Here is a 14916-nt window from a genome sequence, read left to right as displayed (position 1 = left end):
AGCTTCGCTTGTCTACCAGATGGCATCAATTCATGAATTGTAATGCAGTATATATATATATACTGTGCAGTATTGCAGCCAGTGGGAATAAAATGCTTCAATCCCTGCCTGGAAAATAACCCAATGCACTCGGGCAGAAAACAGTCACAAACCTCAATACACCCGGGTATACCCGAATTCGTGGGACTAGCCGAGCTCGAATAAAGTGTGTCGCCAGTGTATGTTTGCATATTTGCATTCATCAATCTGGCACACCTAGCTGCATTATGAATGAGGGTATTATCTCTCAGTTCACCATACAGCCTTTTCTCTGTGGTTAGTAGTTACCCTCCACATCAGGTTACTCCAACTGTCCCCCCTGGCCCTTTTTCCCTCTGCTTCCTGCTACTGTGAGATTACAGGTAGCTGTTTGCATGAGGGTGATTGTAGGGATTTAAGGGCTAACATTCACCCAGTGGGTTTAGGTACATCTACTCACTAGGGCTCTTAGTTACCCTGGGGACCAGAGTTTGATCTGAGGATCACCATTACGCTATACATAGTGACATCTCTGGGAGTGTATATTTCCTTAAAGGGGAGGGCACACTGCGGGGATACATGTGGACTCATGGTTGCTACCAGTGTGTTTCTACTGTATATAAGATAGCAATACCAACCTTTTTGTCACATCCAATGACATTAGGCATGTATGTTATTGTACCGTTAACGTCAGGTACATTATGGCTGGCACCTATTAGGTTTTAACTTAATTTGTCCTCTCTTTGCACATTAAACTATTTATTATTTTTATTCTAGTGGAGGAAGAGTGCTTGGTTTCAGGTATTCTCTCTCTTTATGTATTATTAAAATAAAAGCCACGCAAACGCCAGTTAGAGGCGTGCAGGGAGAGTGACTGATTCAGTCTCACTCTTACTGTGCGTCTCTTAAAGACAGCTGCAGTCCTGTAGGATTCACACAGCGCGTATCCTATTCAGACCCAGGGACCCCCGCTGTGTTAATCCCGGTGGGTCATTACCAATTCTATGCGGTGCACTGCGGACGGTCAAGGCTTTTTACACGGTTGACCAGCACATTCTCGCAGTCACGTGACCAACCAAAGCGCTGCATTTGTATGTTTTTGGCATTGTTTGATTTAGCCTCAATGTCAAGGTGTGAGAGCTATTTATCTGTCTCCATGAGGCAGATTCATCAAGCTCCAATGCAGATTATTACACCCCCAATCTGGTGCTAATTGCCCTTGACTTGAATAGTAGTTAATGAAGGATCGGGTATGCTACCCCACATCAGAGCTTAATGAACCCTGCGCATGTGAGCAAAAGTTAGATATATGCCTCTGATAAATTTGCAACCATTGTTTCCCACTAATGATAAATACCCGCCTGTGTCTATAAACTGTTCCTTGGGTAGAGTAAATATTTGTCAAAGTGCTGTGAGTTCTGTACTTGATTTTGCTAAATATCTTAAAATACAAAACTTACATACTGTCATTAGATTTCTAGGGTCTAACCCCAGTATGAGAAATAATGAAATGTTCGCTTGCATTTATCAAATGAAATGTTATTTTTTACATTCAATTTCATACAAGGCATTACACCATTTACTCCCAGGGAATTGGTGAAGTTCATGCAGCTGTAGAAATCCTCCCGAAAGCAGTTGTTAAAACAAAGTAGTCTTAATAAAGTGCAATATAAATATTTCTAGGTTACTATAGGATGGTAAACCAGTACTCGGATCTGACGAATGTAATGAATTCTACATTGAAAGGTTCTGCAAGTACTGTACTGCTTTTGTAGGAACTCCAGCAAGGGAAGGCTCAGTAGCAACATAATATGGAAGAGAAATGACATGTTAAGTGGTTAAGGTGTTGATCTTGAATGCACAAGCTCATTGTTTCAATTCAAGCTCTTGCTTACTGAAACGTATTTAGTGTGATCTTGGTTGAATCGAGATAGCAGATTTACCACAAGATGTGCTTCTTATAGTTTAGCTTATCCACCTGTAATAGGGTGATACTTATATATAATTATTTCATGTAGTTTTCCAAAATGACTATAGCACAAAGTCTCTCAGCAGGATATAGTGGTATATTACATGGAAAATTGCCTTAAATGTAATGTTAAGCGTAATTTTTAAAAATTGACCTTAAAGAGCAATATGATAAAAAGCATGTTGGCGTTCTTTCCTGGCTTGCTTTCAATTTAATAACATGCTTAACTATTATTCCAGTTCATAATTTCGGCATACAGATCTTAGTGTGTTGAAACAGAAACGAAATGGCTGCCAGTTAGTAGGCTTTAAGACCCAGCTTGGCAGTTATATATTTAATCTTCTTTGGGATTTAGTTGTGGATAGCACAATAAAGGTAATTTGCTGTCCAAGCTTCTCTGCAGAGGAAAAAAAAAGACAGCCACGTTTTCACCTGACTATTCACGGTGAGATACATACAGAGACATTCCCAAAAGTGAAACTACACGAAGAATGCTGACAGATCTACAGGGAAATTGATCCAGGTTAGATTTACCAACGTTAAGGCTTCTAGTAAACTTGAATTGTAATGAATTGATGGTGATCTTAGGAAAGACTGTTTGAATCTCTTGCATCAGTGCCATATGAGATATTATTAATGTATGTTGACTTACTTTTGTAGCTCTTACAGTACGTTGGCAATATTTGTTTCTGACATAATGGTATTACTTAAACGTGTATATTTCAATATTGATATAATACATAATGAAATCAGCTTATTTCTTAGCTTTAACTTGCCCCTTCTTTTCATGATATGGACACGAAATGTTATACAAATTGGCAGGACTTATTTATTTATTCTAATGTATCATATAGTTGATGTAGATATAATATTGCAAGTTAAGAGCTTCTAGGTTTAAAATCAGCTCATCTTGTTTTACTTTCCTTTTATGACATTAACAATCTGGATTGATTTTATCTATGTATATTTTAAATTCCACATCATACACAATTCTGCACAGAGTCAGAGATTTGGAAAATAAATGCTTATTAAGGTGCAATTCATTACTTATATTCCTGCGATACATATCGATAATTTATAAAGAATGAAATAGGATATTGCACATAAATGTTTTTACGTCTCAGGTTCTTTGAAAGGTAATGGAGATGTAGCCACAAATGTGTTTCAGTGTGTGTGTGTGTCGGAAATCACTCTCGTCTTCAACTATTATTGTCATCGCAGTTCATTATTGTTTACACAATAGATCTATCTTTTAGACCCATGTAAGAGCATTCTATGAAGGTTAATAATAATGTAATAATTGTTTAAACAGATTGTATGTGTCATTGCTAGGAAACAAAATAAGCCTTTATGTCCTTCTCAGTTCTGTTTTTTACTTCTTTCTAGGGCCCTATCACATACATTAAATATGCATTGAGATTGGTGGACTTTTATTCCTGTATTAGACATACCAGCTTGTATGTAAATGGGCCTGACATTTTTGTATATATACACACGTCAGATGTCTTGCACCTACCATTTACATGGATTGAATATGTCTATACGTTTAAAAAATAAGTGACTCATTTACCCTGAAAATATACCATATCAATATGTAGAAGCGTCAAAGCAATTAATTTGCTTAATAACAAATTACTACTGTTCCGTGGATTTCTGAATATAGAGGCTCACTGGGATTTAATTTAATCCCTGACTGTGAACAGATGGACAGATTGCAAGTCTTTGTGAAATCAAGTTCCCTGTGCTCTAGTTTACACCTCTTATAGTCAGAATAATAATCATGTTTTCTTTAACCCTGTTTTTGGCTACGGTAAGAGATAGCTGTCAGTAGACAATTTATTTTACAAATACTCTCCACTGACATGTCACTTTACATGCAAATTGCTACCTATTTTTAACTTTTCTTACTGTCATCAGGTGAATGACACATGTAATATTGCTGCATGTGGCTCTGGTGACACAATATAAAAGTCTGATAAAACTCTTCTTAAATCTTCAGAAAAGAGGATTGTCAGAGGCCTATGATCCAAATCTACTTTTTTATGAGTATGGTACAAATCACTTGACATGCTGTATTGTGTAATCATGCGCAAAAGCTCATTAACATGTTATAAATAAAATATACATTCTTAACATAATCTTTAGTTTATTTCTAACATCAATTGTTGTATTATACATGGATCTCATGGTACCTGAAACCTTTCCAACAATAAAGTGAAAATAATATAAAGTTCAATTTGCTAGAGGTTCTGATACCTCTATGGATGCACACAACAGTTCTTCATAGATTTCTTCTAGTGATACAAATGTACAGTAGCAAGTGAGATTGTTTGCCCAGATAATAAAACATATCCTATTATAAAACAGTGTATCAGAGATTCAATGGGATTCAATGGCAGTGTTGTTCAGCATATCACAATAAATTCTACAATATCTTATCAGAGGAAACAATAAAACCTGAGAAATTTATATATTAAAATCAACAACCCAACTTAAGAACTACATAGATGAAATACAGATGTAGCCATACTTAGGCCTCATTTATACCAAAAACTGTAGAGCTCAAAGCGATCAGGTGACGTCATCATAGCCGTTGTAACGGAGTGCTCACCACAATCAAGGTGTGACCGCGAGGCCGAGGTGGGGATTTGATATTACACAAAACCACAGCCGCATGGGCGTGTCTGGAGTGTAGATTGGTCGAGGTAGCCGGGTCGGGGTAGGAGAGTAGCAGATCATAGGAGGTACTTAGCCGTGGTCTGGATTAGATAGGCAGCAAGGGCGCAACCCAGAGGCGGGGCCCGAGGAGTCTGTATTAATACTTGTGCGTGACACGCGCATGCCCGTAGACCAGTGGCTGGTAGATGGCCCAGTTGACATGACCCCGCAGGAGGCGGGGGAAGCAGTGCACCCAATAGCAGGCTGAGGTAAGCGAGAAGCGCGCAGAGGGTAGCGGGACTCACAGATCCTTACAGCCTTGCTACAAGTGCACATGCAGAAGAGCTATGTATCGCTATTGAAGGAGACATGTTTTTCAAGTTCTTCACTTCCTGGTTTGTTAAAGATGCACTGTGATTGACCATGCAAATCACGTGATGTGGCCGCAGTGTGAAAAAAACAAAATCTCAAATCTTCTCAAGAGACAAAACGCTCTACAGTATGTAGTGCCGCTTACGTCGCTCTTGGTATGTGCACTCTTCATGGTTTTGTTTCATTTGTTTCATTTGTTTTTCATGCGCACGACATCACCAGATCACTCTGCAACTCTGCAGTTTTTGGTATAATTACGCTCTCCATGAATGTGAGGAAAAATGCCTCCAAATGCGGCCCAATCGTGGCCCCAAGAACAGTGATTATTGCTGCCCTGAAGGGATAACATTGCAAGGTTCCATACTTTTGAATGGGACCCCACAGCATTTATCTATCACTTGATGGGCCATGAGCTGGGGAGAGAACACTGCTGCTCACCCTCCACTGTTTTTTTTTTTTTTTACATACAGTAGGTTTGAAGTATGGGGTCTCCAGAGCTGAACACCATTCTTTTTAGGTCCAGGGACCCCATGCTTCTCGAGGTTCAGATCTCTGTAGGAAGTGACAGATCTCCTGCCAGTTTAAATCTCCTGTCATGACCCACGTGGCCAGGACATATATACAGCACATTGATACCGGCACCCCCTACACAGGTCTGAATCTCGGGAAGCAGGGGTTCCCCCTGACCTGAAATTATGGTGTTTGTTAGGGTTAGGGGAGTGGATGAATGGGGTTATTCCCCCGGAGTTGGTTGCTAAACCTCCTGAGGGGGTAAGCTTAGTGATTCGCTACTAAAAAGGTAATGAAGTTAAATTATGAATGTATTTTAATATTGTAAAAAAATATATATTATATATTAATATTGATTGCAAATTTGGGGTCTCCATTGAGAAGGCTTGTATATCCACAGTGACAATCAATGATTTTATGTTTTTACGTTCTTTTTTGATGAATGTGTTTTTTTAGGTTATGGCCCAAAACCAGTATTAGCCACCTGTAAGGAATCCGCTCCTGGCTTTGCTTATAGCCTTGCAGACCTCTGTAGATTACAAAGTCTCCCTCTGGCAATCAATGGCACATGTGCTGCCTCTCATTGCAGCTTCAGCCCTGTGCTCCGTCATTGGAGGCATGCTCACACACCTCCCTCCTCTGATTGGCTCGTCACCCTTTATATGCTGGGCTTTGGCACTGATTCAGTGCCAAGCATAATCCTTCTCTGGATGTTACTGTGTTCTGCCACAAGCCTCCTGGCTTGCCTTGTTTGTGTACTAACCTCTCTAGTTCTCGTTATTAGATCTCGTTATTAGTTCCTGTGTATCCTGAGACCTGCTGCTACTCTCCACACAGAGGCCTGTTTTGGACTTCTGTGCTGAAGCGCTGTTTTTTCCCCAGCGCTGCCCCAAGGCGTTCTTCGGCCAGACGGCAATCTCCTCCTACAGAGACCGGCGTCTTGGGCCAAGGCCGCTCCTAGTGCAGAGGTCACTCCCACACTCACGCTCCTACACTGAAGCGGAGAGCTCCCGTCTACCTGTTGCCGAACTCATGCCTGAATAACGATGATGCTGCCTTCTCCAATCCTGACCCTGCTATGTGCGACTACGACTGCGCAATCCGTCTACGTGGTCTCAGGCCGGTGATTATGTAAAGGATGAGAAGAAAAGAAAGCGCACACTTCCTGGTGCAAATAAAGTTTTACTAGGTTAAAATCAAAGAAAAAAATCAATCAACAATACACTCACAAACATCCGGTCAGTGATGCAGTCTGAAGCCGTCACGTGACACGGAAGGGCACTCCAACCCCTGGGGGGCGGAAGCAGGCAGCGGACGCGCTGTAGCAGCTGGCATAGTATCCCCACGCAAAGAGAACCCTGCACAACTCCAGCACGCATCTGTGGATTACCACATACTGCCTAAACTGACCGGATGTTTGTGAGTGTATTGTTGATTGATTTTTTTTCTGTGATTTTAACCTAGTAAAACCTTATTTGCACCAGGAAGTGTGCGCTTTCTTTTCTTCTCATCCTTTGCAGTTATCACTGAAGTACTGGGTTAGTACTTCCATCTGAGAAAGCAGCACCCTCCTCGATTTTTTTCAGCAGTCTGGACTGTTTTTGGTCTCAAATTTCAAATGATTGGACTCCAAGGTTGTATTTGAACTACTTTGGGGTCAATCAGGGGACATATTTACACTCTTTTTGTTTGTTATTGAGCGCCTGTAGCTGAACCTTATATAGTATTTAGGCACTGATAATTGTGATTGTGGAACTGATCAGCAAGTCTTTCCTACGGTGATTATGTAACCCCACCTCAGCCCCGTGGTCCGGTCCTGGTTTGTGGCGAGCACAACCGTGACACCACCTTTGGAGAACCGGCATATTGGGCATTAGTCTAGAGGGGGGTTATGTTTATTTGGGGGCAGGGCAAGTGGGAGGCAGGAGGGGTTAACCCCTTCATTACCTTAGCAGTTAGCCACTAAGATCATTAAGTTTTTTTTTAATTATTATTTTTTCACATGGGTTTGAAGCAGGGGGTGTCTGAAGCTGAACCCCATTACTTGCGGTCCATTGGCCCATTGTCTCCTGAATAACAGACCTCGTAGGGGGTGCTGGTATATCGGAGAAGTTTAAATGTCCCGGTCAAGTGGGTCGTGACGCAGGAGCTCTGAAGACCCCCTGCTTCAAACCTATGTAAAAAAATAGTGACAACTACTCTATGAGCTGCACAGCGAGACACCAAGAGATTCTGCCTCTCTCTTTTGAAGCTCTTTAGACTGGTGGCTGGCCCAGTAGGATTAATGCTGTGGGAGTCCCATTCAGAAGCAGGGACATCTGCAGTGGTAATCCTTCTGGGAAATGTATTCTGTGCTGGGCCATGCCCTCCTTGCTGTGAGATCTGTAGCCACATTAGCTACTCCAAATCACGGTAATCGAGAGCGTAAGTCTTGCTACATCAGTTGTACTAGTTAAACCAAATATATCATCTCAAAATGTCTACTGTTCCAGATTATTAGTAGAAGTACTCAAGTTATAGAGTATCCACTATAACCACTAGTACAAAACCAGGAAAGTGTACTGTGTGCCACTCAGACGGGGATTTATCAAGATGTGACATAGAGCAGGGGTGCGCAAACTGGGGGGCGTGCCCTCCAGGGGAGGCACAAGAATTTCTAGGGGGGGTGCGGCAGTTACAGAGGCCCGGCACTATTCCCCAAGGCATTTAAATTAAATGCCGGGGGAGGCGTGAGGCCTCTCTAACTCCCTTAACTGCTCCCTGCCGGCTCTTCAGTGACATGTCGCCATGGCAACACAGCGTCAAATGACGCAGCGGAGTCATTTGATGCCGGGTCCATGGAGAGGGGGCGCGAATGCTGCGGCTGCCAGAAAGGGTGGCGCAGCTCAGGAAGTTTGCGCACCCCTGACATGGGGTATCGCACCCCAATGCTGCTGTAACTGCCATTCAGGCAAATACCTCAAAATCAGGGTGTGATACAAACCTAGATAAATCCCAGTCAGAGTCTAAACATTATCTGTGATGATAATCCTAACCTTAACATACTCTGAAGCTGGAGACCGCCAGGCCCTGGAGAAATGTGAGGAAGTGCAGGACTTCGCAGGAACGTTGATGGATTTGTGGAATTGCCTGCCAACATTTGATAGAGGCTAATATGGTAAGGGAATTAAAAAAAAATGTTTGGGATGGACACAAGGGTATGCTAAATATGAAAGAAAGCAAAGGATCAAATGGGGTCTGAGGTTTTACAGCAGATAGGAAAATGGGCCGATTAGGTGGTCCAAGTGTTCTTATGTGCTGTCAAATTCTATGTTCTATGAAACAAGTATTGAATTCAAACACTGTAAATCAAAACCATTCAACAGACTTACTTTCTTTTATAAGTAAATAGAGAGACAGGGGCCAAACAAAGCATAGTCAGTATACAATAGATTAAGTACTTCCAAACTATGACATGTTGCAACATCAAATTTTGGCCCATTTTCCAGTGTAGTACAGGAACTGTACAGCCATTGGTAAATGATCTCCTTAAATGCTCGCTGCTCATCAAATGTCAAATTGATTGTGTGCCTGGCTACTGATATGACAAGAATGTTTGCCAAATCTTTTTGGTTTTGACTACCGACAAGTACCGATAATCGGGAATTGTTATGTTTCTATAACAGGGTTTGATCTTTGTAGTACAGTATAAAAAAGTAATATTTGCATGTACTCTATTCTCATTTTTGCTTGCGGCACTAAAAATTGAAACCCACAATGGCAAAAAAATTAATTAGAAAGTAATAAATGCATTTATTATACTGTATCTGTGTTTTCAAATTTCTTTAACACTTCTAGATGCAAAATACTTCGATATCCTGACCCCAAGCACACACACGATAAAACTGTCACTAAAAGCAACCATGTAAAAGAAAATAAAAATGTTTCCTATTTAATGCACTTTTTTTGAACACACTACAATTTGCTGCCAAAAGAAATGACAAACTGAAGCTCACAGAAGTGTTTTTTTCATTTTAAGAACTTCAATTTTCCTTAGACCTAATATTAGAGAGAAACAACTTTTAGAACTTGTTTTCCTCTTAAAAAAGAAAACTGGCAAGTGAGAGAGAAAATTAATTTGAAGGGAACATGTTTTCCTTTTGTCTTCACTTGTATGTCTTAGTGATCAAGCACATTTTATCTTAAGTACAGCATAATTAACTGACTGTGCCTTGAGAGAAAATATATTTCTCTTTCATTTCTATCTTTTGCCTGGCAGGTGCAATTTGTTTGTGGTTTCATCCAATAGATTTAACTGAATGCATTGTTTGTATTTCTGGATTGTACAAATAAATGATTTTCTTGTCAAAGAACTTTGTAAATGGATTTTAGCTATTGTTCCTTTCTACAATTTGTTATGTAATTGAGATAAAGGAAAACATAGATACAGTACATGAGGCTGATTGGACACAAAAGATCCGAACACTAGTGTTGTTAATTAACGACACATTTCGTTTTTTAGGCTATAACACCTGCTAGTAAAAATTGGTGTGATGATCCTGCTGAGACATCACAAGCATTTGCTATGAGAACAGAACTACTAATTGCTGATGTGTTAGAGCCCTTGCAATCTACATGCTGCGCAGTTATCTACAGATAGAGGGCAGAAGAATCCATGTTAGCAGAAGAGCTTGCCTGCTTCAGTGCTTTTGGAAAATTGTTCTTTAGTGATCCAACTATTGTTCACAGTTATTAGTTTTTTAGTAAGGAGAAAAGAGTACTGTGTTTTTAATAAAAAAAAAAACATAAATATATATATATATATATATATATATATATATATATATATAAATTATATCAGTGTATCTCGAAAGCTCGCACAAATAAAAGCATTTTATTAGCCACAGAACAGTATTGTCTATTCATTTTTTAATATAGTGTGTGTGTGTGTGTGTGTGTGTGTGTGTGTGTGTGTATATACACACACACACACAGACACACATACTCTGGATTTTTATATTCCGCTGTGGAATCTTGCTGCATTGCCCTAATGCTTAAAAGGAAAATAATAAAGTTATAAAACATCAGCTCAGATTAAGATACTGGGAGAATAACGAAGCAGTTTGCTGTTACAATTTAATTATTGACTTTATTGGAGTATATCAATCATGTGTGTTGCAAACAAAATGTATCAATCCAATAATGGCATAACGATCACATCAGCATGGCACACAGTATCGTCCAGCTGATATCAAGCATATATTATTAACCAATGTGCATCAAATATTAAGCTGCATGTGCTTCTATACACACAACCCTCCCCCCCCCCCCCCGTATTGCTGCACAAGAAAACACTCAGTATACTAATGCACAATAATAGGAAGCCTCTTCTCGTTTGCTCTGTGAAACATATACAACGTGCTCACCATATGACCACATGGTATCAGATGGCATGCTATCCTTCTGTAACTGTAGTAGTCACACATAATCTGTCCGGCTCAGATGTGCTTCCCTCGCTGCCCACACCCCGGTACCTCTAGCAGGAGCCGCTCCAGTAATTGTCACGTTTAGTGAGATCAGATGGCAGAGGGTGGAGTTAATCATTGGATTGACGAAAGGACACAAGCGTGTTTCACCTGCCGCTAGCTCCAGTGAGCACCAGCCACATTCCTGCTCCATAGAGAAGCTGTGCGGAGGCAAGAGGATGCAATCTAGCAAACGCTGCCTGGTGATATTGTCTGTACTGATCGCCGTCTGAAGCAAGATACTGTAACCCTGGATTGGATACATTTTATTTTCTTAGCAAGGTTTCCAAGGGAGAAGCTCTTTAAATGAGAACACACTATAATTAATGTATATATATAATATATAATATAATATACACACACACACACTGGTGCCTTTCGTGTGATCGGATTGCGACCACCTAATCCTCCTTGGTTGTAGAGGTGCAGAGTCCTAGGAGAAAGACTAGAATTTAGTGAGAGCACTCTTGCGATTATAATGAAGCCCTCGCCTGCAGGCTGTTCTGACTGAGGATGAAGAGTGCTGGTCCTAAGCATGGGATACTAGTCTGCTCACCCAAGGGAGGAAGCTGGGACAACCTGGGAGAGAGAAATAAGGGACAACATTTGGATACATTATAAAATACAGACATCTGCATCTCCAAAGAAAATACTCATTTAAAGCTATGCCAATACGTGGGTTATGATATTAAAACACGGATTTCTGCATATTAAACATCCTATCTTTACTAAAGGTAAGGTCTTTTCCAATGTTGAATTACAACTCTTATATGAAGATGCTTATACATTTCACCGAGGAAACATTGTAACGGTGAGATAAGATGAAGTGTGTTTTTCAATATACTGGATCAATTGAATGAAGGAGCTCCAGCCCCCATTCTTTTCTCCGGGTCTCCCAAGTTATTGTTCATGGTAAGCAGGAAAGTTGGAGCAAACTTTGCAGTTATCTGATTGAATGTGTGACTGCCCAATTCACTTACTGTAGAGTGTACTGTATGTGATAGGGCATTCAATGTCCCATACAGAATCCCTTATTCATTAGATAGTGTTGTGGATGTGTAGCTATCGTGAATACATTCTTTGTTCATGTATTTATTTAGTATCTGAAATGTATACAGGAAAACGATACTTCTCATTTTTTTTTTTTTTCATAATTACACATTTCATGTACGAGTTAGGTAAGGGATATGTACAGTATAACTGAATTATGCAAATACTGGCCACATTTAAGGATGTTTTTGTTTCAGATGTTTGCTTTCTGGGTGATTTTATTTTATCATGTAGCACTTTGAAGCACTCAGTTGAACAGTCTACTATAGTATTTACTATGCTTCCTGAAATGCTTAGTTTAGCTTTAAAATAAGACATGTCTTATGTATTTTTGCTATACATTTGGGTATGTAAAGGACTGTACAGAGCCTTATCGATTTAATACTGTTTAGACAGTCAATATTTGTGCTTAAGCAGATAATGTGATACGTTAGGGGGAATTTAACATGATGGTTTTTAGAACAGGAACTGAGTGTTTTGAGTATTTGAGCTTGTTGCTTGTATAACAAGACAGTGATTATAATGATTACAGCAACTGAATCATGTTTCTCGTTTTCCTGCTTCTATTAGGGTGTAAGAGTCCCCTTACTGTGGCAGTTGTACAGTACATTTCATTGTCAGTACTCCCTGAATGAAATGTCTGAGTGTTCAAAGTTGAATTAAAAACTGTTTTATGTATACTCTGAGACAGCAGTGGGCTTAATGAAGTGCATCTTTCTAATGGCAAGTCCAGCTAATGAATGCTTCCCCTGTTGTTTTAGAGATGTGTCAAAGGGAGGCTTCTCATAATCTGGATCACTGAGTCCGTATGGAAATGCAAACAGTTTGTCCCTCAACAATTTCCTTTAATTTCTCAATTCTGTTTAACATTCAGGAGGGGGGCTCGTGCCACATGTTGCTTTTTTTTTTTTTTTTTACATTTGGACTGCATTGAAAGAGCTGTTTATCAAAGAATTGTTGTTTGTGAGCACTGTAGGACCATGATAACATCACATCTGCAGAGATCTCATGAGGACAGGTGCATTTTATTAAAAAACAAAGACTGGCTTATAAATGCTGATAAGATTTGTGCGAATGCAACTTTCAATACTTATGGTTATAGGAGTTCTACTGTATACTGTGTGTGTATATACAATCCTGCATATATTACAACAATACTTCTATTACAGCAGTTGGTCACTGATAGCCTCCAGAGAATTCTGTTAGAAATGAGTAAAATGAGACCTAATTCTTAAAGTAGTGTTGTAGATTTATACTACTCTTGTAAAAATACTTAATTGATCCTTCATATGTTCCATCAAGTTCATAAGTTCACAAATAAAGTTAAATACTTCTTTCGTATTTTAGAGAGAGAGAGAGAGAGAGAGAGATTATGTGAGCAGAAGGATGTCTAAAGCCCCTTTTCCTTGGTAAAGCAGTGGTACTGTTAGCCTTGACTAATTGGCCACACCTGAGATAGTCAGACTCTGTTTTTAAAATCTGCTTTGGCAGTAGGGAAAGAGGGACCAGGAAAACAAGACTGCAGGCTACAGACAGGGAGGAAGTGGTTGCCAACAGAGCAAAGAAACCTGCACACAGGACTCAAACAAACTGGGACATTTTTGTAAGCAGGAAGCTTGTACTGTATGTTTTTCAACTAATAACATGTACCCAGTACATTGAATAAACCTCATGAATTGCTAAACAACTGGCCTTCACCTACATTACTGGATCTACATTACTGGAAGTGGCTATGCAAATGGAGTAAGCTCTTCCCAAACCAAGCACTTTGGGCACTAACTGCATGCAGGCACATCATGTGACCAGGGCCAGTAAAAAAAAATGACTACAGAGAATGATATTGAGGCCTACCATCTGGCATTCGAGAGAACCGCTAGTAGGGAGGCCTGCGACCTGGAACAATGGGCTGGTATACTCATGCCTATATTGTGAAGCGCAAAAGGCTTACTACAACTTAATTTTAATGATGCTGCACAGTATCCTGGCCCGAAGGCAGAAATTCTCATCAGAGCCAAAGTAAATGCAGCCATCCGGGCACAGAAGTTCTATACACGGAAGCACCTGGAAGACAAGACTCCTCATTCCCAAATGTTCAACCTTATTCATTTGACACAGAAGTGCCTTCAGCCAGAAATCAACAGTCTTGCCAAAATTATTGAGGGTTACCTCCAGGCTTACTTGAATGGATTGAACAAAATGCTTCTGACTCCAATGACAAGAGTGTGATGCTGGTAGAATGACACCAGCCACTAAAGAGCTTTCATGGATCCAGAATGAGAATTGGGGCCACTATAAGAGATGAACTCCAGTCCTGAAAACTGATACTATGGAAGTGTCTGGCAGAGCTGTAACGGGGAGAGTGCATGAATAATGGTATAAGCTTGGAAAGGAGCCTGGCAAACCAATCAATGAAAGACATGGTAACCATAATCCGAAGGTGAAAAAAAACTTGGGTGATCCTCAAGTGTTAGTGTAAGGGATGTGTGTGGAGGTATGAGAATGGAGACCGTTTTAGGGTGAAATTAATATAAGGCTTTATTGCCTGTTCCTTTAACAATGTAAAAACAACATAAAAGAAAAACCTGTTCCATTTTTGGAGAATAACTAGACATTACTGTTTATGCCCTATCTAACTGGGTGGGTAGCTAGGCTGATTACCACCCCAAACACACACACAATGAAGGGGCTGGAGGAAGCCTTGGCGGGTAAGCAGACTGGAGTGGAATGTTCAAACCCATGAGGCAGGGGCAACCCCCCAAAAGTCACAAGCATTATCTGTCTCCGGACAATTTGTATCTGAAGAATTGGGGAACAAGTTGGGGTTGTTCAAGTCAA

The 14916-nt window shown here is 40.2% G+C and overlaps 1 protein-coding gene across 2 annotated transcripts in view; it reads left to right on the top strand.

The window, feature by feature from the left end:
- The first annotated feature begins 2357 nt into the window (after positions 1-2357).
- Positions 2358-14916, top strand: part of PCDH15 (protocadherin related 15) — a 1763546-nt gene continuing 1750987 nt past the window's right edge. Inside the window, exon 1 of one of the 2 annotated variants that reach the window (XM_075612934.1) lies at positions 2358-2510. The gene's annotated coding sequence lies outside the window, so the exon portion shown is untranslated. Of the gene's footprint in view, positions 2511-10890; positions 11766-14916 lie in introns of those variants that run through there. The other variant, XM_075612935.1, reaches the window with a different exon arrangement.

The sequence above is a fragment of the Ascaphus truei genome, chromosome 8 (genome assembly GCF_040206685.1).
Source record: "Ascaphus truei isolate aAscTru1 chromosome 8, aAscTru1.hap1, whole genome shotgun sequence".
NCBI classification, from domain to species: domain Eukaryota; kingdom Metazoa; phylum Chordata; class Amphibia; order Anura; family Ascaphidae; genus Ascaphus; species Ascaphus truei.
Note: the sequence above shows the minus strand (reverse complement) of the source record. Positions and strands in the feature narration are given on the sequence as shown.